Raw genomic sequence first — 22,500 nt, 5'->3', positions numbered from 1 at the left:
CTCTCTCTCTCTCTCTCTCTCTCTCTCTCTCTCTTTATTTCCGTTTGCAGCTGTGCCTTTCATTGTCCGTGTCCCAACTATGTTTATTCTCCCATTGTTAAGATGCACCATGATGGACTTCTCTCTTCTAATAATAACTGAATTTTAGTTTTTGTTATATATATATATATATATATATATATATATATATATATATATATATATATATATATATATATATATATATATATATATATATATATATATATATATATATATATTACACAAACCCGTCAAGCTTGAATGGTCCCCAAGCCAACATACACCAGAAAGTTCTTGACCCCTGAAGGATTCGAACCCGGCCAGCCAGAGCCTCCATACCCCTTGGTGTGTCCAGTGCTATAACCACACGGCCGAACTGAATACATAAAAAAGTATTGGAAATCGTCTCATCTTTAACCCATTACTAGAAATCTCTCGTCGACCATTTGTGGCACACACTCATATCATCAAATTACTTCATCATGTTCGTATCCTTCAGGGGTCAAGAATTTTCTGATGCATGTTGCCTTGGGGACCAGTCAAGCTTGACACACAAATGTTACTCAAGCAGCCCCAGCACGATAAAGTGATTTGTAATAATCACTTCAATAAGTGTTGTACCCTGTTAATAGTGTACAACATTGTGCCATTATCGATATATATTTTCTTTGCAACTTCTTGATTGAAAATGATGTGCTTAAATAATAATCCTGGAGAATAACTTGTCACAGGTGCCTTACATATAATGTGAATATATATGTGCATGGGGATATATATGAAGTAAAACAAAAATTGTCAGATTAAAGGGTGTGGATTGATCCAGCACTAAATTGTCAGACTGCCCAGGGTGACACCGTTGCCTGGGAGATAATGCGTGTTATGTCCAATGTTGATTTAGGGGCATGTATGAGGGGACAGCATAGGACAGGAGTGGGTGGAGCATGTGTGAGGGGACAGCATAGGACAGGAGTGGGTGGAGCATGTGTGAGGGGACAGCATAAGACAGGAGTGGGTGGAGCATGTGTGAGGGGACAGCATAGGACAGGAGTGGGTGGAGCATGTGTGAGGGGACAGCATAGGACAGAAGTGGGTGGTGAGCATGTGTGAGGGGACAGCATAGGACAGGAGTGGGTGGTGGAGCATGTGTGAGGGGACAGCATAGGACAGGAGTGGGTAGTGAAGCATGGGTGAGGGGACAGCATAGGACAGAAGTGGGTGGTGAGCATGTGTGAGGGGACAGCATAGGACAGGAGTGGGTGGTGGAGCATGTGTGAGGGGACAGCTTAAGACAGGAGTGGGTGGTGGAGCATGTGTGAGGGAACAGCATAGGACAGGAGTGGGTGGTGAGCATGTGTGAGGGGACAGCTTATGACAGGAGTGGGTGGTGGAGCATGTGTGAGGGGAAAGCAAGAACAGGAACACGTGGGAGGAGAAGCAGGGTGAGAGGCAGTGGGTGTCCCAGCCGCCTCCCGTGCTAGCGACTCCCGGCACCGTTGACTGGGGGGTGCGCCGTGACCGTCCCGGGAAAACAACACAACAACAGTTGGCGTCGCGAGCGAACAAGTGACGGTCGAGAAGCGCACGGCTCCCGACGCTGGCCTGGTGCACACACACACAGACACACACACACAGACACACACTCCACACCACCTCTCTCCCCTCGGCCACGCGTGTACTAGTCGTACACTTCCCTCCGCTACATCAGCATGTCCCCTCCTCGCCTTTGCTTCAGTCTCCCCTCGCGGCCACACTACTGACGCGGCCTCGTCCAGTCCTGACCAAGAGCCGATAGTCATTGGAATTCTTAACTTAATTCGGTTTATTTTTTGTATTATAATTCCGAGGGGAGCAAAACGGGGGTTTGTTGGTTGAATTGGAAAAAAAATGATAAGACTAGTTACACGCAGGAAATTATAATGGGCATGTGAGGAGAAGCCAGCCGCACTTGGTGTGTGTGTGTGTGTGTGGGTCGCTTTTCAACGCGGGCAAGGTTACAGCAGGTGGAACTGTCTTGTGGTGTCGCAGCCTCCGTCTTGCTGGCTCCAGACCTTACGAGCTGACAGCCAGGTAATGTCACACACACAGTTGTGCGAAGTTTGTTCACGCTTTCTTTTCTAACGACTCTGACCGCGTCTTCTACCCCTGATCCCCCCCTGAGCTATTAAATCATGTTAATCTCTCATCTTGTACCTTATCATGTAATCAACTCGTGTATTTCCGGCGTAAACCAATGAGTAACGTGTTTAAACATTAAAAAATCCTTCTGTCTCTTGGGAACAATATTCGGCATGATTGCGCGAACACTCGCTAATGCATTTTAGCTCCTGTGGTATCATGATTGGTTTCGATGGCTGTATTCAGCGTGTTCAATTAATATCCTGCTGTATGGAAATATCTTGATTAATCTGACATTGGCCATATAACATTCCAACAAAATATTAACTGGGAAAATATATTTTGTTACCAAACTATTACGAACTTGATAATAGCATATCACTACCAGATCGAAAAAAAATTGTATGAAACTGGATTTATTATTTCAAATATCATCAGCGAGAAAATGACATCTGCCGCTAAAATACAACACAATGCACTTCCATAGAAACACCGGCATGGTGGTTCTTCTTTTGGGCATGAGGTTATAGAAGCATCTTCAGTACCCCTCAAGAAACTGGGTAACTTAATCCAAGGAGTCATATTAATGCCCTACAGCACCACACTGCTGCCACCCCCTTCCATTCTGCCGTTCCCTTCCCTCCTCCTCCTGTCGTTCCCTTCCCTTCTCCTGTCGTTCCCTTCCTTCCTGTCGTTCCCTCTCACAGCCCACGGAACATCTGAGTTACGGGGAGTACAATGAGGTACTCTAGAAAAGCAGAGAAGGACGCTAAGAGCTGATTGAACTGTTTAGCTGTGCTCTAGGCCTGTAAAGTGTGAGTTCGTTGATAATGCACTCCAGTGAAGTGTGAGTTCGTTGATGATGCACTCCAGTGAAGAGTGAGTTCGTTGATAATGCACTCCAGTGAAGTGTGAGTTCGTTGATAATGCATCAGAGAGCTGGTGGATACTGTACTCCAGTGATGTGTGTGCTGGGGGATAATGTACTCCATTGAAATATAAATTGTGAATAACTCTTTCCGGTGAAGTGACAATTCAGTGGATCTTTCGCGTCCGTGAACTGTGAGGTGGTGAATAAACACCGTCAGAGTTACGACGTAGGAACACAGTGAACAATAACACGATGTTCACTCTCATCGGAGAAGAACTGAGAAGAACTTTTTCCTGAGCGGAAAAATACCTTTTTTTTCATGTATATGAATATTCTGTTCCTGCAACATTCTGTGTGTGTCGGATTAGTACAATTTTATTGTTGTATTTTGCAACGAACGCAGTATATAAGGGGGAAATAATTATCGCTAAATAAACGTAGTTTTGTATGTTAATATAAGAGCATTTAACCTCTTGACGGTTAATATGTCTTGAGAGTGGATATTTTGCGGTATGAATGACGCGAATATTTAGCGGATGTGTTGACCAGACCACACACTAGATGGTGAAGGGACAATGACGTTTCGGTCCGTCCTGGACCATTCTCAAGTCGAATGTAACAATCGACAATCGACTTGAGAATGGTCCAGGACGGACCGAAACATCGTCGTCCCTTCACCTTCTAGTGTGTGGTCTGTTCAACATACTTCAGCCACGTTATTGTGACTCATCGCCTGCATTTAGCGGATACACTGATGTATCTTCCACCGTAAAGAGGCCTTGTGGCCACGAGGTAGTGTGATAGTGGTGGTTCCGTCCGCCGGCCTCCACATCGTGGTGAGCCGTGCTGGAAAATCGCGGCCGCTGGGAGACTTGAACGCGGAGGAGGGGCGGCGATGGAAATTCCACCATCGCCGCCGCCGCCCCCGCCAGCAGCAGCAGGAAAGCGGATCTAGAAGCGGTCCGTCCAGCGAATGATCGCGCTCCCGTGGCTCCAACGCCATCATAGAGCATGTAATATGATGTGATGTCAAGTTGACTATATATCAGGCACTGGAGACACCTTCATGCACTGGTTGTTGGCCAGCGGGCCGAGGGAAGTCGGGGGAGACACACCAGTGATTAATATGGCCGAATTTATTGCATGTTTTATTAAGTGTTTACTGAGTGATTATTGCCACTTTCTCCTCCCCAATACACTCTCCCTGGCTCCCAGACAATACCCGTCCCCCCTTGCTACCTGTGTTTCATAACTGTATAGATATTGAACGTTCCTTCCGTTCTTGTGATCATTTAATATATTGATTTGACTTCTGATAGTTTTCTTTGATTATTGGTGTTTAATATAATGTTGCCTGTCTTTGGGGGCTTCTGGGGCATGAGTGTGTTGGTGAGTGTGGCCCTCTTGTGGTGAGTCTGTTTTGCTGTGAGTCTCTCTCTCTCTCTCTCTCTCTCTCTCTCTCTCTCTCTCTCTCTCTCTCTCTCTCTCTCTCTCTCTCTCTCTCTCTATGAGTAAGATAATGTATATTGGAATATACAATAGTATAACCACATAAATGTTTGTTTTAATTAATCAATAAAACCGCGAGAAAAAAATTCATCTGTAAAATAACTCTGATTGATAGAACAACGACAAAATAACATGGAAAATCATAAAAAGTTTAAAAGTGGTAAGAGATATCATCAAACTGTGAAAGCTTCATGTCATCCTAAGCTTACCTTGTACCAAAGAGAATATATATATATATATATATATATATATATATATATATATATATATATATATATATATATATATATATATATATATATATTGGTTTTTTTAAATAATATAAAAGAAATATTCTGTCTGTGGTTATCAGCGAAGCAGGAATGAAGCATAATCTAACTTTGGTATTAACCTTTGAAACAATGGTTATTTTTAGCATCATTTCTACCTTTTTGTTTTTGTCAATTATTACTTCAAAAGAATTAAAAATCAAAACTATAGATCAAACACCACTTTTAACAGTGGTAATGGTATGTGTATTTCACAGACCAAGCGTGTTTAATTGTAATTGTTTGGTGTTGGAGGCATTTATTGTGCAATGCTGGCAGCATTTATGGTTTATCGTTGACAGCATTTATGGTGTAATGCTGGCAGCATTTATGGAGTAATGCTGGCAGCATTTATGGTGTAATGCTGGCAGCATTTATGGAGTAATGCTGGCAGCATTTATGGTGTAATGCTGGCAGCATTTATGGTGTAATGCTGGCAGCATTTATGGAGTAATGCTGGCAGCATTTATGGTGTAATGCTGTCAGCATTTATGGTGTAATGCTGGCAGCATTTATGGAGTAATGCTGGCAGCATTTATGGTGTAATGCTGGAAGCATTTATGGTGTATCGTTGACAGCATTTATGGTGTAATGCTGGCAGCATTTTCCGTATAATGTTGACAGCATTTATGGTGTAATGCTGGCAGCATTTATGGAGTAATGCTGGCAGCATTTATGGTGTAATGCTGGCAGCATTTATGGTGTATCGTTGACAGCATTTATGGTGTAATGCTGGCAGCATTTTCCGTATAATGTTGACAGCATTTCCCGTGTAACGTCAGCTTCTCCCACGTAATTGTCAGCATCTTTCGTGTAATATTTTCAGTTTCTGCAAAAGGCTGACAGCATTTCCTTATAATGTTGATAGCATCTCCTGTATAATGTTGACAGCCTGTATAATGTTGACAGCATCTCCTGTATAATGTTGACAGCATCTTCTGTTTAATGTTGAAAGCATCTCCTGTATAATGTTGACAGCATCTCCTGTATAATGTTGATAGTATCTCCTGTATAATGTTGACATGATCTCCTGTACAATGTTGACAACATTTCCCGTATAATGTTGACAGCATCTCCCGTATAATGTTGACATCATCTATAATGTTGACAGCATCCCTAATGTTGGCAGCGTCTCTTGTATGATGTTGACAGAGTCTCCTGTATAATGTTGACAGCATCTCCTGTATAATGTTGACAGCATCTGTATTATATTGACAGCATCTCCTGTATAATGTTGACAGCATCTCCTGTATAATGTTGACAGCATCTTCTGTATAATGTTGACAGCCTATATAATGTTAACAGCATCTCCCATATAATGCTGACACTATCTTCCAAACAATGAAGTTAGATTAATAATAGTGTTAATAAAATTTACAATAACTATTGCATTATATTAACATTATTAAATACAGTACCAACCCATCTTCCTGTTCAGATAGTACCTATTGTGACAGTCGTCAATAATCACGAATTAGTACGTACTTAGCTTTTAGATAGTAATATACTGACTAGTAAGGAATTCTTTTAAAATAAATGAAGCTAAAACAGAAATTTAAATATTCCTAGACCTAGTATAGCACACATATATACTATATAAGGCCTCAGATATAGTGTATTAGGCCTCGGGAGGTTAGGTTTTAGTTTGTCTTTGCATCTTAAGTAAAAAATTGTTTTCCGGTTTGTCTAACTCATTAGTTCAGATTTCTACGTTATAATTTCGTTGTTCGTCGGTATATATACTATGGTCCTCATCGTTTCTATAAGTACTACCAAAATAGGAGGATGGGCTATACTATGATATAATAAAATTGTGCAGGCGAGGAGTCACAATAACGTGGCTAAAGTATGTTGACCAGACCACACACTAGAAGGTGAAGGGACGACGACGTTTCGGTCCGTCCTTGACCATTCTCACAATCAACTTGAGAATGGTCCAGGATGGACCGAAACGTCGTCGTCTCTTCACCTTCTAGTGTGTGGTCTGGTCATAATAAAATAGTTATATTAATCGTTGACAATGTTGGGAAATAATTGTAATAATAATGATAATATTAGTAATACATTATTATTGATACTTCTAGTTTATCAACAGTAACAAATATATAAATTTTAGTGTTAAGATGGTAAATAATAAAAATGCAAATAATTAAGATAATGTTGATTAAAATGTAAACAATTATTTTTAAGCAGTGAGACTTCGTTCACAATCATGAATAAGGGAAAGCTATTATTATTTTATATTTTTTGTATTTATATATATATATATATATATATATATATATATATATATATATATATATATATATATATATATATGTATGTATGTATATATATATATATATATATATATATATATATATATATATATATATATATATATATATATATATATACAAGAGTTCTTACATTCCTGTACAGCCACTAGCACGCATAGCGTTTCGGACAGGTCCTTAATCTCAATTTTTCCCCGGAATACGACCCGCCAAATCGTTTAACAACCAGGTACCCAATCACTGCTGGGTGAACAAAGCCTACAGTTAAGGATTGGCGCCCAGTCAATCCTCCCCGGCCAGGATACGAACCCAGGTCAAAGAGCTCACGAAGCGCTGGGCGAGTGTCTTACCACTGCGCCACGGGAACTGCTATTAGAAAGGTTACACTAACAAGCATGAGTAAGGGGACTCCCACAGTCATGAGTAATTCACACGCTCAGGGAAATACACAGTCGAGGGTAAGAGAAAAATGAGATTTCATGTTGTTATGATTTTGAACACCGGCGCCATTGTAAACAATGGGGTTTGGCGCTCAAGTTTATCAAATTCTTGTCATAATATTGGCCTCGGACACCATGCGACCGCTAGTGGCGCCTCCTGTATGGCAGACTAAGGAAACGAAGCTCTCTTGAAATATGTAATGGTTTGGATTTTATGGTCAAATAATAATAAGAAATTATTAATACCGGTCCCCTTAATTAAGGCACGTTTCTGTACGCTGTGTACGAAAGATGCATAGGTTTCGTAAGTGGACACATGTAAATGTTTGATGAATCAAGACCTTGACGTAGTCGGCTAGTTGTGCTCACCTAGATGTACTCCCCGGGGGGGGGGGGGGGTTATACGTTATTCTGCGCTACGGTCCCACAACTTGTCAAGAGGTTTTCCAAGCCAGTTGATCTCTTGTCATATCCCCATTAGAAACTGTTTATGAAATGCTTCCTTCACAATATCATTTCTTACCGCATTATATTTGCTTAACTCTTGACACTCATTCCTTGTATAACGTCTTTGTGGCTCACGTGGAAACTTTGTTTCCGCTTGTGTCCTCAATCCTGGCTCCTATAACCTATATAGTGTCCTATAACCACTCGGCAGGCAGTCACTGGCTGAGTGGCTATAGGACTGAGCCAGGTATAGCTTAAATTTCATCTAGGAAATTTAAACAGGAAGTATTTGAGTGCTGCCTTGTACATTTCAGCACATCGTCTGAAGTAGTGACAGAGCGTATAGTAGTAGCAGTGGTAGTAGTAGTAGTAGTAGTAGTAGTAGTAGTAGTAGTATATAAACAAGAATATAAACAATGACAATGACAAATGACAATCGGGGGGGGGGGGGGAAACAAGGAATGTATCTGTCAGGTACTCTCTCGGGTTCTCATCTATGTAATATGTCTAAACAAACCCAGTGTGTCCATTAATCAGGAAAGTTAATTAATCAAGTTTTGATTTTCTTTATTTACTAAAGTTCGAGTGAATGATATTCTTGCGGAAATAATTTGAGCAGGACGAGGTTGGAACCTGCGTATTGGTTCGCCGCTTGAAGTGATTAATCATATCTTTAGATATCAATGACAGTCTTCTAAGACTTGATATACAAGAACGTAAATTGATTTCTGATAATACTGTCTTCTCACTTTTCGAATGGTAAAGGAATTCATCTATTTCAGTTACTTGTAAAGTAAAAAAAAAATACAGCAGTTGCGGAATAATACCTGAAATTAATTCACCGTTTAGATATGCTGAAGATTTTTTTTTTTTTTGGGTCATGTGAAAATTCAGACGAATATATAATGAAATTAACCACATCTCTTGTATAAAACGTTCTATGGGGACTTTAATTTTTTTGTATATTTGCCATTTCTTAATATATTAACTCACTGCTATATTATTCAGGATTGAAAAAAAACAACTAACATTTTCCATATGAACATTACTTTTCTGGCCATAGATATAATGTTAAACAATCTTTCTTTTCTTCTCTGGATTTAAGAGCTCATCGCATTGTTAGTACCGAAATTTTGGATGAAAATTAAATAAATAAATTTTGAAATTGAAATATTGATTCTGTTTGAAAATATTGATTCCCCCAGATCCAACCTTTGTCCCAAAATTTTTGTTTTTGTTTACACCTGCAGAGGCAAAGGGCAACATGAATATTATAACAAAATCAGCAGTGAGGAAATTAAAGCTAAAAATGTGTTTTGTTTACCATATTTTAGCGCCCGAAACGCCCGAAACTCTATGCGTATTAAAGGTTTTAGGTATTGTATGTACTAGCTCTATCTATAAATCCAACATTATGTTTATAAATCAACTATGTATGTACTTTTCTTGAATAACAAAATTAAATTAAATTTTTTTTTAAAACATTGCTAATTCTTTAAAATTATATGATTTACATGATGTGCTTACTTATGAAATCATCATTGGAAAATTACTAGAGAGGAATAGTCCTACATAGCAATTTATTCCTAGTCCTACTAGGTAGGAATAGCGATAACAGTGTCATTTACAAAATACCTTATAAATAATGCGATACGTATTGTATAGGAAAAAATATATTTTCTCCACCCAAATTATTGTTGAAAATGGTCTAATACATTTGTCTGAAAAATTCTCGCCTAGTTGATTGGGAGGTTTATCTTCCATCACCAACTGTAAAAAAATATTTTAGACTGAAATATTATCGAATCGGCTTTCATTCAAATCATTAATACAAATAGCATGAATATATATAATGGATTGCACACTCGTGAATCTCTTTCATTAATTTATTTAGGAAAGGTCTTAAGGGGGATTTATGAACAACTATTTCCATTAAGACTTGATAATGTTACCGTTGTATTCGTTCGTCTATATGCGACCAATGTATCCGTTTTGTCGGGGCTTCAGAAGACGTGTCGAAATATACTCGGTAGCGCTCAACATTTTTATTTTTATTTTCTTTATGGACATACGTTTACAGATTATTCAGTACGTGTTAATTTCTTCTTGACTCACTCCCCCCCAAACCTTCACCACCACACACACACGCACGCACACACCGGTGTGCGTGTGTGTGTGTTCCCAGGGCGCCGGTAGCTGTTTGGATAGCACGTTGGACATGTAATCCTGCGACCCGAGTTCGATTCCCGGCTCCGGCGAGAAACAAAAATGGGCAGAGTTTCTTTCACCCTGATGCTCCTGTTACTTAGCAGTAAATAGGTACCTGGGAGTTAGCCAGCTGTTATGGGCTGTTTCCTGGGTGTGTGTGTGAGAAAAAATAAATAAATAAATAAATAAATCAGTAGTTAGTAACAGTTGATTGATTGACAGTTGAGAGGCGGGCCGAAAGAGCAGAGCTCAACACCCGGAAACACAACTAGGTGAATACAATTAGATAAATACACACACACACACACACACACACACACACACACACACACACACACACACACACACACACACACGCACACAAACACACACACACACACACACACACACACACACACACACACACACACACACACACACAAACACACACACACACACACACACACACACACCTCGCCCATACATATACTGCTTCAATATATTTTTTAAACCTTTAATAAACTAGGTACCAAATATTTAAGAATCATTCACAACAGCTTTTTATATTATTACAAAGTTCGTACTGGAGACATTATAAAGGTCATAGTGCTCTCAGACTATTACACAGTGCTTCCAAACCGTAGCATAGTACTTCCCGACTGTGCAACAGTCTGGACGTACTGTTGCGTGGTCATGTACACTGTTGCACATGACTGCAGAGTGCGCTCAGACTTGCATAGCTGCTCTACCCCTCCGTTGTACAGTAGAGTACTCCTACGTTCTCACAAGTGCTCAGTCGGGCGGCAACAGCCTTGTTGTTGTTGTTATTAAAGATTCGCTACCTGGAACAAAGTTCCAAGTAGCACGGGCTATGGTGAGCCCGTAACTTGATTTGGCAACAGCCGTCGACAGTAAGCTGACAAGCACACAAGGTTTAGGTTCGACCAGAAATGAAGGAAAGAATCTATGGCAATGTCCTGATTTTTTGTTTATAGAGGCATCAGGTAATTTTTTTTCTGAGGGCGTCTGGTGCAAATATTGATTATTTGTGGTTTGAGGCGGTGTTAGACTGTAATATTGATCACCTTTTTATTATTATGGGACCCCCGGACGATATTTAGTTAACACTCGTATTTTTAGAAGCACTTGGACGCTAATATGAACCCTCTCCCTGGCGCTAAGTGAGACGCTAAAAGTTGTATCCCTTATGGCTACTTTTAGCGTCGGACGCTAATATTAGCGATCGCCATACCTGCTGGGGGCGTTAGAAGGTGATATTGGCCACTGGCATGGCTACTGGGGGCGTTAGACGGTAATATTAGCCACCGGCATGGCTACTGGGGGCGTTAGAAGGGTGATATTAGCCACCGGCATGGCTATTAGGGGCGTTAGAAGGGTGATATTAGCCACCTGCATGGCTATTAGGGGCGTTAGAAGGGTGATATTAGCCACCCGCATGGCTATTGGGGCGTTAGACGATAATATTAGCCACCGGCATGGCTACTGGGGGCGTTAGACGGTAATATTAGCCACCGGCATGGCTAGTGGGGGCGTTAGGCGGTAATATTAGCCAGCGGCATGGCTACTGGAGGCGTTAAGCGGTAATATTAGCCACCGGCATGGCTACTGGGGGCGTTAGACGGTAATATTAGCCACGTCATGGCTACTGGGGCCGTTAGACGGTAATATTAGCCACCATCATGGCTACTGGGGCCGTTAGACGGTAATATTAGCCACGTCATGGCTACTGGGGCCGTTAGACGGTAATATTAGCCACCATCATGGCTACTGGGGCCGTTAGACGGTAATATTAGCCACCATCATGGCTACTGGGGCCGTTAGACGGTAATATTAGCCACCATCATGGCTACTGGGGCCGTTAGACGGTAATATTAGCCACCATCATGGCTACTGGGGCCGTTAGAAGGTAATATTAGCCACCATCATGGCTACTGGGGCCGTTAGACGGTAATATTAGCCACCATCATGGCTACTGTAAGCATTACAGGCTAACTTGAACCACTGACAAGGCTTCCGGGGGCGTTAGGCGGCAATATTAGCCACCCTCAAGATTACCGAGGGCGTCAGACGGCAATACTGATCATCTGTGTTATTGTTGTATGCATTAGAGAATATTATTGGTCAGTTGCTTGGGGTCGAGTGTTGCCTGGTGATAACCTTGGTCACCAGCGTGGCTTACATCGGAGGCTCTTGTTAATCACTTCCAGGACTTAATTTGGGCGGTTGACCAGACCACACACTAGAAGTTGAAGGGACGACGAAGTTTCGGTCCGTCCTGGACCATTCTCAATCGACTTGAGAATGGTCCAGGACGGACCGAAACGTCGTCGTCCCTTCAACTTCTAGTGTGTGGTCTGGTCAACATACTTCAGCCACGTTATTGTGACTCATCGCCTGCTTAATTTGGGGGGTTGAGTGGAATACTGGTGTTGTTTGTCGGCGTAATATACCATTGGTTATACAGGGGGAGGTTCTGAAAGTATCAGACACACAAAGGCAGGCTGGAAGATTGACAGGGAAGAGGGGGGACGGGGATAGCGTGTGACAGACAGGGGGGGAGGGGGTTAGCTTGTGACAGATGGGGGAACTAACAGCGAGAATGAAGAATTAATCGCTCCTAAAAATAATCACTGTAAAAGTTTAAAAAAAAAGAGGAAGGAGTGTTTACACGGACCAATTTGCGAGGCCATTTCCAAATCAACTATTAAATTATAGGAGAATTGTGAGTGGCGATCACATACCTACACGCACCACACCACCTTGGGCCGGGGGCCACTCTGTAACTACTCTCGGTGGCACCAGCGCCACTCTGGCACTCTCGTGGCACCCCACTTAACATTCCTTCGCACGCTACTCTCCCTCAAGCTGGTACACTCTTAGTCACTCCCCCCTACTCTCTCTCTCTCTCTCTCTCTCTCTCTCTCTCTCTCTCTCTCTCTCTCTCTCTCTCTCTCTCTCTCTCTCTCTCTCTGTTGACCAGACCACACACTAGTAGGTGAAGGGACAACGACGTTTCGGTCCGTCCTGGACCATTCTCAAGTCGATTGTCTCATAGCCTCCCCCTCTCTCTCTCTCTCTCTCTCTCTCTCTCTCTATTACTATCTCTCTCTCTCTCACTATCCCACTCTCTCTTACTATCTCTCTCTCTCTCTCTCACCTCCCATACATACATACACACACACATACACATTCCCAGACACATTCCTCCCATACACACCTCCCATATACATTCCTGAGCCCAGTAGGCTCAGGAATCTGTACATCAATTGATTGACAGTTGAGAAGCGGGACCAAAGAGCCAGAGCTCAACCCCCGCAAGCACAACTAGGTGAGTATACACACACACAAATCTAACACACACATAATTGAGTCACTCGGCACAACACGCTTTTTTCTCTCTTCTCCTTCTCATAAAACTTTCCATTTTGATGATAAACTCCACACGAGAAAGTAGAAGCACACACACGCACACACACACACACACACACACACACACACACACACACACACACACACACACACACACGGAGAGAGGCTGTAGAGGCTCCCTACTTGCTCCAACAATCACCATTGTCACCCCGCATCACGTTAAAAGCTTTTGTTGCTCTCGGGGACATTGATCAGCGGAGAGGTTGATCAGGAAGCAAAGGGGGGAAAAAGATTGGTGGAAAGGGGGGGAAACTTTGATCATAGACGAAAAGTAAGCCATGCTAATGAGAGAATACTAGTATGAAGTCAAGCTTCAGTTTTTCGTGCACTAGTGACTGGCTTTCGTGGGGTTGTTGAGGTGCGTAAGTCAGGCGTCCGCGTGCATGAGTAATCATGGCGTGGAGCACGAATATGCGTGAGTATAACTTCGTGAGAACATAAGTTACTCCCGTCTAGCACATGTTGACAGCTACACTAACTAGCGCACATTTGGTATTGGCTGAACTTCCTCTTACAGACTTGTTGAACGCCCTGAGACTTACCTTGTTAGTCTCTGTCGATTATTTACAATTACCAGAAGTGTTTAAATATTAATGTGGATAAAAATAGACATACAAATGATAATTAATAATTAATAATATTAATGAAAACTATAATTATAAAAAAATTAATATCATAATAATACTAATTAATATTATTAATGCTAATATTAATAATTATTAAAACTAATACAAATAATAACAAGAAAAATAATAATATGACCAGGTTACGTGATCAGGATACCTGATCAACCAGGCTGTGACTCATACGTCAGGCTGCGAGCAGCCGCGTCCAACAGCCTGGTTGATCAGTCCAGCAACCAGGAGGCCTGGTCGACGACCGGGCCGCGGGGACGCTAAGCCCCAGAAGCACCTCAAGGTAACCTCAAGGTACCTTCACTGAGCACCAACAATAACAGATGTACGGGAACTAAGTTTTATACTACCCAATGTCTCTTGAATCACCCAATTCGCACAAATAAGGTTGTCTTAACCTAACCTCAGCACGCCAAATCTATCATAATAGACGTGGGATCGATAGATTAATTGAAGCATATGTTAGATACATATGTATGAGTTAGCGGGAATGTAAATAAGAGCTGTTGTTTTTGTTGTTAAAGATTCGCTACCTGGAACAAAGTTCCAAGTAGCACGGGCTATGGTGAGCCCATAGGGCCTTACTGGCTCGTACGGATCAGTTAGTTCTTCTGCAGTTGGCCTGTATTCATGTGACCTTGTGGTAAGTGTGTCAATTTATTTAATAATACACCTTCAATAGACGTTAGTTGCGTGAGCTCTGGGAGAAGGTGGATGGCCCCAGCTGCGAGGGGTGGTGACTGTCGTCGCTTGCTTGGAAGACATAGTTTTGTACTTATTTCGTCCCTTGTTAGGTAAATGTGTCAGGTTTATATGTGTGTGTTTAGCCTTCTCCGGGAATGTTGTGTCCGTTCCTTTCATGTAGATGATGATTGATGAAGATTAAGCCGCCCAAGAGGTGGCACGGACCTGAATAGCCCGTAAGTGGTGGCCCTTTTGAACCATTACCAGTATCAAGAGATGATACTGGAGATCTGTGGAGGTGCGACTGCACCCTGCGTGACGGGAGATGTCTCCCAGACCAAATTGTGACCAAATGGCAACCTTTGATGTAGTTCACGTTCCTTTGATATAGTTCACGTTCCTTTGATATAGTTCACGTTCCTTTGATATAGTTCACGTTCCTTTGATATAGTTCACGTTCCCTCCGCAGTAGTTATGGTGGCGCCTGTGACAGTGTTAGTTATGACTTTGGGCAAATGATCGATAATTAAGGAGTGTTGCGGCTCATTAAGAAGCATCAACAAGTGAGAAAATATATCAGCATAAGGATTCTAATGACAAATAATAATTTTTTTGTATGCACAGTACAGCGAATAATTATAGTCATTTGCATGTATTTATATGGTCCGTTTAACTCCGCTTAACTGAATCCATTTGAAAACTGTCCGGATGTGTATACTATGAATATATTTATTGGTTTAAAAGTATACTGTCATGCATATTCATATCTACACGTTTTTAATCAAGCGCTGCTCAATTTGCCTATTAACATCTGCCTGGGATTTTCTGTTTGGATATTTTGACCCCTCTGAATTTTTTCCCTTTTTTTTTGGGGTAGAGGCTTAAACAAATTTGTTTGTTATTTTTAATTAAATAAACAGCAGCGGAATAGTGACTGGATGTATGGTGAGGGAATCATGGTGTAGCACTGTCGACCTCCATGTTGTTTATGGTGACCACATGGATAAAGCCTCTGTACGTTATCTTAAAGCGCCCGTTACCAATACCTTAATCCAGTGCGTTACCTTTATACACCAGAAACAAATATGACAGACATAACTGTGAGCAACTAAGGATTACGTGAGGTCGTGTTCCCTGCTCTTTCGTCCTGACTAACCCAGCACCTAGTTTGGTGATAGTGAGGTAAGGTGATAGTGGAAAATTGTGTGGAGCAAGAGACGAGGGATATTGGTCTCTGCGGAGGCGTCGCACAAGAGCCAGAGCCGCCCTCATGTCCCCTACTTTCTTCACCTGGCGTAAGACGAGACGGGAGTCCTCGTTCCGGTGTCTCGCGGATTGTGTTGCCTAATTACCTACGGTGCTACGTCAAGGGACGCCAGGAAGACCCGCGGGGCGTGTGTCGGGTCAACGGAGCTGCTTGTCTCCTCCTCCGGCGTGAATCGCCACCATGTTCGTTCATGTGAATGGTGTTATGTTTTACACACATATATATATATGCGTATGTAGCGTGTGGTTGCTATGAGTTAATTGTGAAAATATTTTGATCGTTTGGTTAAATATGCAGGATGTTGCCTTCGTTTTGTTGTTGTTGATTTTTGTGCTTGGAGCTAAATTTGAAAATGTGAATTGTTCAAAATGTGAGCTGTTAGGTATATATATATATATATATATATATATATATATATATATATATATATATATATATATATATATTATTAAATATGACCGAAAAAGTAAGATTAATAATTCTAACACGAATTTTCTCAATCTTTCGTACATTTCTTTTCACTGTTGGAGGTAAATCAAAAATCAATTCTCCAAAATTCATTTTTATTTATAGTCTGACGCGACACGAGCGCGTTTCGTAAAACTTATTACATTTTCAAAGACTTTAGTTCACAAATACACAACTGAATAGAACTTACGCATCTCCGATTTTATATCTACATTTGAGTGAGGTGGAAGGGGTGATGTGGCATTAACACAAGACAGAACAAGAGGTGGCATTAATAGGGTATTAATTTCATCAACACAAGACAGAACAAGAGGTGGTATTAATAGGGTATTAATTTCATCAACACAAGCCAGAACATGAAACAATGGGTATTGAATAGAAGTGTTTGTAGAAAGCCTATTGGTCCATATTTCTTGATGCTTCTATATTAGAGCGGAGTCTTGAGGTGGGTAGAATATAGTTGTGCATTAATTGGCTGTTGATTGCTGGTGTTGACTTCTTGATGTGTAGTGCTGTCTTGTGTTGATGAAATTAATACCCTATTAATGCCACCTCTTGTTCTGTCTTGTGTTAATGCCACATCACCCCTTCCACCTCACTCAAATGTAGATATAAAATCGGAGATGCGTAAGTTCTATTCAGTTGTGTATTTGTGAACTAAAGTCTTTGAAAATGTAATAAGTTTTACGAAACGCGCTCGTGTCGCGTCAGACTAGAAATAAAAATGAATTTTGGAGAATTGATTTTTGATTTACCTCCAACAGTGAAAAGAAATGTACGAAAGATTGAGAAAATTCGTGTTAGAATTATTAATCTTACTTTTTCGGTCATATTTAATAATATATGTCTACAGGAAAGACTGCTACCAAAATATACTAATATATATATATATATACATATATATATATATATATATATATATATATATATATATATATATATATAAATATATATATATATATATATATATATATATATATACAAATATATATATATATATATATATATATATATATATATATATATATATATATATATATATATATATATATATGTTTTGTACATACGCCAGACATAATATCTCCACCCAGTGGAGATATTGTGAACTCCCATTCATGGAGAATGGGAGTTCATCATGTTGTATACTAAATTACTAACCGCCATATCGTAACACTTCATTCACTTTAGACCACCGGAGCCTCGCTATGTTATTAGCCACAATATGGTTGCTAGCAATTTATATGACTAGGACGTCCTAACACCTTGACCACGCCTCTGGTGATTCCTCAGAGGTCTAAAGTTTCAGTTGGACAACAGATACGTGTCTCTGGAGCCCTTATTATGGGGGTTGGGGGCTCCGTAGGTAGAACTGCATATTTGTGGTCTGCAGTTCGAGGCTAAGATGATCCAAAGTGAATTAAAGGATGTATATTATTTAGGGACCTACGTTTGGTGATTACTATAGGCTTGATACTGGAGCCCGACAAGTGGTGGGATTGAGCGATACAGTGGTAATGAGGTATGGTGATGTATATGGTGATGCAACATGGCTGGCACTACACATGCCCAGGAAATATTACAAGTGTCGTTTTGAGAAGAGAGGGAGAGGACGCGTGGAGGAGGAGGAGGGAGAGAATGGTAGAGAAGAATGAAGGTAAGGGAGGTGAAGAAGTAAATAATTTGACAAAGGGAAGGGGGAGTACTCTGATAAATGTTTTCCCCCCCTTCAAAGTACACCAGAGGAATGTAAAGCTACATATTTACTTGGCAAACATATAGCCAAGTGCTTTTGGCTAGAGTTGCTAAATCACACGAACAACTAAACATTGATTTGCTGTGACAAGTACAGCATTCTGGGTCACACGAGCACAGCACAGCTGCTCTGACAACACACACACACACACATGACCCTTTCTCATGTCAGAACAAGTGCTCTCTCTCTCTCTCTCTCTCTCTCTCTCTCTCTCTCTCTCTCTCTCTCTCTCTCTCTCTCTCTCTCTCTCTCTCTCTCTCTCTCTCTCTCTCTCTGTCTCTCATCAGTTCTTCAGTAGACTCAACCTTGATCAAACACAAGTTTTCCTTAAAGTAGGAATACGATTTTTGTCATCATTATTCCAGGATGAAACACGACTCCCTCATTCCTCCCGCCGCAAGAAGGTAACGAGGCTTTCTGGACGCCTAGATATACCTGGGAATTCCAGTGGGTTTGACCATTATCGAAATAGGGGATGGGTGGTATCACTTACAGCTGCGTCTAATGGCAGGTTCAGTTGTGTCTAGTGGCAGGTTCAGCTGCGTCTAATGGCAGGTTCAGTTGTGTCTAGTGGCAGGTTCAGCTGCGTCTAATGGCAGGTTCAGTTGTGTCTAGTGGCAGGTTCAGCTGCGTCTAATGGCAGGTTCAGTTGTGTCTAGTGGCAGGTTCAGCTGCGTCTAATGGCAGGTTCAGTTGTGTCTAGTGGCAGGTTCAGCTGCGTCTAATGGCAGGTTCAGCTGCGTCTAATGGCAGGTTCAGCTGCGTCTAATGGCAGGTCCAGCTGCGTCTAGTGCCAGGTACAGCTGCATCAGTGCCAGGTACAGCTGCGTCTAGTGCCAGGTACAGCTGCGTCTAGTGCCAGGTACAGCTGCGTCTAGTGCCAGGTACAGCTGCATCAGTGCCATGTATAGCTGCGTAGAGTGCCATGTATAGCTGCGTAGAGTGCCAGATACAGCTACGACGAGCGCCTTGTACCGTTGCAAGTAATAGTTGCAGAGATATTGCACTGCCGCGTTGTGTGACTGTTATCTGTTCACTGTTGCAAACGTGAGCTTGAAGTAATAAACATTGCAAATTTAGACAGCCAATAGCCATTAATCTACTAAGCCGAGTTATAGCGTCAGAATTATCCCCGGATATTTAGAGAACGCTTCTTACTGTTTAGAATAGAATAATATCAATTTAGTTGAGATTTTGATAACGCTGAAATGAATTTGATTAAAAAAAATCGCTTAAGAACCAGGACCTATATTCACGAAGCAGTTAGACAAGCACTTACGAACCTGTACATCTTTTCTCAATCTTTGGCAGCTTTGTTTACAATTATTAAACAGTTAATGAGCTCCGAAGCACCAGGAAGCTGTTTATAACAATAACAACAGTTGATTGGGAAGTTTTCATGCTTGTAAACTGTTTAATAAATGTAACCAAAGCCGTCAAAGATTGAGGAAAGATGTACACGTTCGTAAGTACTTCCGTAACTGCTTCGTGGCTCTGGCCTCAGATCAGAGAACAAGCAATTGATTGAACTAGTCCCAAGCACAGATGCACGATTGCATGACTTGTCGACACTTAATATTTTCCAATAAGCATAACTGTCAACTTTCATAAAATACCCCATAGTTCGAACGCCGAATCTCAGTTAAGCTTAAGGTGATCGTTGAAGCATACACAAAACTTATCTAAGAACTGAGAATGAGAAAAGTTAAGGTCTCGTTATCTTGAGAGTTTTTCTGGAAGCTGCGTCAGGCCAGACCATATGTGAAGGGGGGATGGTGGTGATAATTATATGTATATAATAAGTGATGCTCTCGGACGCAGGTTCGAATCCTCGTCACGGCCCTTGTGGATTTGTTCATTTGATGCATCACGCTATTGTGATTTCTGTGTGTAAGTGAGCGATGCCTAGTTTGTGTCATAAATATGTATTTATGCCTTTATGTACCTTTATACATATAGGTACAAAGATGTGTATCTTTGAAGTTGTCTGGATATATATACAAACTGTATATTTACATGCATGGTGGTGCATGCTTGGACAAGTTAGGCTAAGTATATACGTTCATTAAATAGACTTAGTGCTGTATATACGTTCAATATATGGACTAAATATACATATAGTTTCGTTAAAGGAACTGAGTATATACTAATATAGACTGATTGTGGGTACAAATTTCCTCTGTATAGTGCGAATTAAATCAAATTTACCATCTCTCGTTGTTTTCATATAATCATGTGAGAACAAACATGAAACGGGTTATATGATAACTATCAGTTGTCTAAAGGATGGTTTTTCAGTTTTGTTTAACAAACATCCATTGATTTATCGAGGATTCTTAGATTTGTTTAACAAAGATTCTTAGATTGTTTAACAAAAAATCTGAGATTTAACAAAGATTCTGAGATTTAATAAGGATTCATGGATTTATTTTGTTAACAAAAATATTGAAATTTGTTTGTGACACCTGATGATCTCTGAAGACCTTCACCTTTGGAACCACAGAGGTGATAACATGCTTAAGATCACACCATAAACCACTGTGTCTAGAACACTGTGCTCGGCACCTTCTTTTTTTATATTTTTGTTAGTAACGTATGTAAATGCTGTAAAAAAAATTCATTTACCTGATCGGTGTAAAATAAAATAGTTACGATCATGTTTTATATACAATAATGAAGTTATTTAATATTTTATAACAAGAAATTTTAATCAGAATTTTTTCGTTTTATTTAGCAAATACAGTACTAATGTTCATTTCACAGCTGTTATTGAGATAATTGTTTTAGGGGGTTTATATATAGCAGTTTCCGCACGGTGGGGAGAGGTGCATACGAATTACTGGCGCTGTGCATTATATTTTCTCCCGGTAAATTTGTGTAGTATTCAAAACATATGTTTTATATGTTTAACCACACACCCAGTCTAACATTCCCACTGGTGTACTTAACCAGCGAGAGTCCTTGCTTCTGTCCGTTGTCTCGCAGTCTTACTTGGGCTGAAAATGGTAGAGACTTATTTGTTTACATCTCGTTTAAGCCTGGTTGATACCTGGTTGATTTGAAGCCCCTTTTGGTATCCTTGGAAGCCCCATACATTAAAAAAAAAGCATTGAAGCCCTTTCTTCCATTGATGTACTTCAGTAAAGGTCCTTTCTTCCTTTACCTCAGTGGTTTCCAGCCTTTTCTATGCACTGCACCATTTAGAAGTAATATAATTTTTGAAGATGAAGAAGTCAAATTCCAAATTTTTTAAATCATAAATGAACCACGTGCACTATGGGTGAACAAATTGATCTAAACAAAATTAGCTTCTATCTTAGTCTAATTGTTTTTATTCATACACTGTAAAATCTCCTCCCCCCCCCCTTCCCTGGTTATTTAATATGGAATTAGCCCTTAATCAAAAGTGTTAGGGTTAAGTTTCATATAAAATAACCAGTAGAGGTAAGTCTCGATTTCAACCGGAACTCGTAATTAATTTTAAATATTTTAATTCTAATATTTTTTTCATATTTTATTCCCAAAAGTGATCACATTTGCTTTATATATTTGTATTTCTTGTACCTTAATTATAATCGGTTTTCCTATAAAAGCTTAAGTATTTCATATCTTTCAAATAAAGATATTTCATATCTTTAAGGCAACGTTTGGGATGTTCTCGGACGCAGGTTCGAATCCTCGTCACGGCCCTTGTGGATTTGTTCATTTGATCCATCACGCAATTGTGATTTCTGTGTATAATTTCATATCTTTACCTGTGCTTTAATTATTTTTTTCGACATGAGCTTCACACTTGGTTAGAATAACTTGACATTATAAATAAGGGCTCAGTGCCTGCCTGCTGTAGAAGTTTCTCCTTTATTCCTAAAGTGGACGATTTTGGAGGAATCGCGACGCAGTCTTCCTATTCGTCCCTCTCCAGGTTGGGGAACCCCCTGCTGTAAGAAGGTAAGTTCACCGTCCCTGAAAGGTAAGTTTACCTTTCTAGGGAAGGTAAACTTACCTTCTTAGACTCTTCACAAGCAAAGGTTCTTACATCCCGGGAGTAACTTAGTCATCCTTCTCTATA

The 22,500-nt window shown here is 40.6% G+C and overlaps 1 protein-coding gene across 3 annotated transcripts in view; it reads left to right on the top strand.

Annotated features, from left to right (window-relative positions):
• Positions 1 to 1,552: 1,552 nt before the first annotated feature.
• The window catches only part of LOC123752355 (lachesin-like), a 375,643-nt gene continuing 354,695 nt past the window's right edge, over positions 1,553 to 22,500 (top strand). For 2 of the 3 annotated variants that reach the window (XR_011224554.1, XM_069312810.1), the window contains exon 1: positions 1,554 to 2,088. The gene's annotated coding sequence lies outside the window, so the exon portion shown is untranslated. Of the gene's footprint in view, positions 2,089 to 22,500 lie in introns of all 3 variants that reach the window. The other variant, XM_069312820.1, reaches the window with a different exon arrangement.

The sequence above is a fragment of the Procambarus clarkii genome, chromosome 7 (genome assembly GCF_040958095.1).
Source record: "Procambarus clarkii isolate CNS0578487 chromosome 7, FALCON_Pclarkii_2.0, whole genome shotgun sequence".
Taxonomy (NCBI): domain Eukaryota; kingdom Metazoa; phylum Arthropoda; class Malacostraca; order Decapoda; family Cambaridae; genus Procambarus; species Procambarus clarkii.
Note: the sequence above shows the minus strand (reverse complement) of the source record. Positions and strands in the feature narration are given on the sequence as shown.